The sequence below is a fragment of the Diabrotica undecimpunctata genome, chromosome 11, assembly GCF_040954645.1.
Source record: "Diabrotica undecimpunctata isolate CICGRU chromosome 11, icDiaUnde3, whole genome shotgun sequence".
NCBI classification, from domain to species: domain Eukaryota; kingdom Metazoa; phylum Arthropoda; class Insecta; order Coleoptera; family Chrysomelidae; genus Diabrotica; species Diabrotica undecimpunctata.
In genome coordinates this window covers 21,585,957-21,590,218 of record NC_092813.1, presented here as the reverse complement: position 1 = coordinate 21,590,218, position 4,262 = coordinate 21,585,957, and positions in this window count along the sequence as shown.

Sequence of the window (4,262 nt, the reverse complement as noted above, 5' to 3'; positions counted from 1 at the left end):
TTTTTATCGCGAGAAAATACCTTCATAACAATCCCGTCCTAAAACCAAAAAATTCCAAGAGGCCATAAAAGGTAGGTGAATCGCTTTTATAATCAATTAAAGGGAGGACAACTTAAATGATTTTGCTTGAAAAATAAATACTAACCATTATTTTAACAGTTGATTTTACTTGAGATAACAATTCTAATTTATTTTATTTAACAACCAATTATATTCTCTATATATTTATTTTTTTTGAATTCTTAAAGTTACCATATAGTACTGTACGAAATATATAAGTATACAGTTAAGATACACACTTATTATTTACGTAGAAGTTGAAAATAAGGAATTTAATTATCCAGGTCAAGTTCACAGTGTCGAGTGCACCTTATATTGGAAAAAAATGCAAAACAGCATTAGTTGAGTTTTATTAAATGACTGTTTACATATCAAGTTCAATTTTGTTTTGATGAATTAAGTGTGCCATATATATTTTGTAACTCGAGGAATATTTTGAAGAAAGTATAAAATTTACCATATCACACTCGATACTGAGATTCAGACGTTTGCATATTTTTTGGACAAATCCGACGGACTCTGAAAGTTTTTATAGCGGACAATAAATTGATATTATATAAATATGAATCGACTATATTGATTATTGATTTGTAATAGGGGACGGTATCATTCCAGAAATTTTAGTAACTTTAGTTGTCTATTATAGATGAGATTTTTGTGAGATTCGCTGATACTCTAGCGAAAGAGACGAGTAGAATTTGTTGTCGTCTTAGATAAAGTAGAAGTTGAAACATTCTTCGTGTATTCTATATTTATTGAACGTAGTAGGGATTTACTTGACGATTTGTAGAGATTTCTGCAATAGTCAATTTTTGGGACGGATGACAGCTCGGTATATTTTTAATATTGTTTCCTCATCGACTCCTCAACTATAACGACCCAGTGATTTAAGGATTTTTATTTTTGAAGGCAGCTGACCTTAGGTTCTCGAATATGTGGTCTCCAGGAATGTTTTATCGAAAAATAATGCAGAGAAGCTTTATTTGATCTACTACTTGGAGAAAATTTCTATTCAGAAAGATGGTTAGAGATTGCGTGTTTTGTCTTCTGGTAAAGTGAATGACTTTGGACTTCGATAGGGAGAAGTTAATGCTGGATTGACTGACCCAGTTGTTTATCTTATTTACCGTTTTCTGTAGTAAAGTGTTTGTGGGGGATATGACCTTTCCATGACAGACTAATATGATGTCGTCAGCATATATTCCATATTGTACAGGATCATTTATGAAGGAACTTAAATCGTTATACTAAGGAAAAATAGTATGCTGCTTAGAGCAGACCTTTTTTGATTCTATGGTGTGAGAATGTTTGACGTCGTATGATCTGACTAAGTGTTTAGTATCAGAGAAAGCGGTATAGAGTCAAAAGCGATTTCGATATCAAGGGAGAGTGCAATCATTTCATTTTGTTGAATAGTGCATGCATAATTGTGGATCGAAGAAGTTGAAGATTGTCCACGGTGCATCGATTTGGGCTAAAGCCGGATTAAAATAGGTCGAGAATATTATTTTGTTCAGTGTGCCAAAGTGATCTTTTACTATTTATTTTCTAGAAGTTTGCATGATGTACAGGTGAGAGAGATTGTCCTGTATGAGTTTAACGTGTTTGGAGATTCATTGTCCTTTTTGATAGGAATCGTTAAGGATTGTCTCCATAGAGATGAGAATTGTTGAGAAAACCAAATGTTGTTGAACACTTGGAGTCTTTTTTTCGTATGTATTTTGGTGAAGAATTTTGAAAAAGATAGAGGAAATAGTAGGATAATAGACGAGTAGGAGACGGAAGGCGTCGGAGAACGCTGTAAACCGATAGTAATAATCGAGGAAATAGTAGCATTAGAGGAGATAAACCGATAGTAGTTATCGAGGAAATAGTAGCATTACAGGAGATAAACCGATAGTAATAATCGAGGAAATAGTAGCATTACAGGAGATAAACCGATAGTAATAATCGAGGAAATAGTAGCATTAGAGGAGATAAACCGATAGTAATAATCGAGGAAATAGTAGCATTAGAGGAGATAAACCGATAGTAATAATCGAGGAAATAGTAGCATTACAGAAGATAAATCGATAGTAGTAATCGAGGAAATAGCATTACCGGACATAAACCGATAGTAATAATCGAGGAAATAGTAGCATTAGAGGAGATAAACCGATAGTAGTTATCGAGGAAATAGCAGCATTACAGGAGATAAACCGATAGCAGTAATCGAGGAAAAAGTAGTATTACAGGAGATACATCGAATGATGATACAAGAAAAAAATGTAGGAACAAAAATTATGGAAATATAAGTGAATATGAAAAACACGATACGAGGATATATCGTAATAGATTTTATAGAAACAGAGGAGATTGGCAACCACAACGAAGTAGAAGAATAATAAATGGACATAGGTGAGATGCCACAGAAATAGAGGCACAGCGAGAGGATATTTCGCACCGCATGCGAATACAGTGCCAGAAGTAGATTTTTTGGACAGGAATGTAGGCAAACTGCATATGGTTCGACCTTAATGTTGAAACCTACGTCGAACAGGAGGCTGCTAAGAGGATAAGCTAGGGTGGTACTTGAATCCCAACCCGCTGAGAGTCCTGCTGCTCCAGCACGACACTGCAGTAACTACAGACTGGATTAAAATTGCGAAACGAATTGGGAATTAGGATTTTTTTTTTTCAATGAAGTAAATGGCAGAATTATTGAAAAAGAAGTTTGTCACAATGAAGGACGATTCCCTATGAGTATTGTATTTATATGCAAGAGAACAAAAGATGTTGAGTAAATTAGGTACTCACAAAGGCGAAAAATGATAAAGAGATTATTGAGAAAAGTATTTGTCAATATTATTACATATTTAACGAAATTAATTTCGAGATTGAACTGAAAAATAGAAGAAACAGTTACAGTAATATTGAAACAAAAGTTGCGAAGGAATTACAGAAGGATCAATAGATAAACCGATTAAGGGTATGTTATCTATAGGAATCATAAATGTGAATAATCCAGAAACATAAATTAGAAGTTTTATTCCGAAGATACAAAACCAGAAAAAATTTTATATTTGAAGAAAAAAGGCCGATCGAAAAAAATGCAAAATATGCAGATGTTTATTTGTAAAAGACGAGAAACAAAACAAAAAATACGATACCTAGAATATTTTATGTCGATAGCAAACACATTACATAACGAAATTAGGTTAATAGTATGATATTTGATACAGTTGGAATGTACGAGTAAGCAGTCCATAAACTTAAAAGGTGTACAATTAACTGACCAGGTTAAATGTTTTATTATTATGAGCGTATATTTAAAATTTTATTTACAATGCAAGAAAAAGCAATTTTGCGGAAATAGCAGTACCACGTAACAGATTATCTAGGAAAAAAGTAAAGTTTAATAGACTACGAAATGTCAAGAAACATTTAATAATGAATATATCTAATAAGTGCCGTTTAGAATTCTTCGATTTATAGAAGAAAAACAATTTATTTTAAGGATTTATGCTTCAGGAATAGCATTAGGAGACTTGTTGAGATTTTGGCTCACAAGTGCGAGTACAGGCGATCATAAAGAAAAGGATAATAATGAAAAATGAGAATAAGAAGAAATGAAAAATAAGAATCAGCCAATTCATAATGAAATACGAAAAGATTAAAAGAATCATAATTAATTTAAAAACAGGTACAAAAATTTGTATAGTACAAGATAAGAAGGTCAAGAAGAGTTATAATTAACGACTTCCACATGTTACAGGAAGGATATGAAAGAATAAATAGAATATATAGTACAGAAATATAAGGAAATAATATTTCTGGAACGAATTACGAAGAAATGTTGAGAAATATGTGAAATGTGAAGAGATGCGATGATTGCCAAGGGCATAAGCACTCAATCATAGACCAGGAACTTCACTTAACAAACCGCCGAGAAGAAGAAAAGGAAGCCAGGGAGACATCAGCCAACCAAAAAGATCAGAACGTATAAGGAATAGACTAGGCAGCAAGCCCGAAAGAAAATGTTGCTGCATATTCCATAAAACGAAAAAGAAAGGATGGAACTCATACAACAGAATAAGAAATAAAAAATGAGACAACAATAATAACACAGAATGATGAGAACGCAGAAACGTTTTTCGACGCAGAAGACCAATAAGGAAAATATCAATCAACGACAAGAAAGGTTAAAAGCTTGGTATTACAAG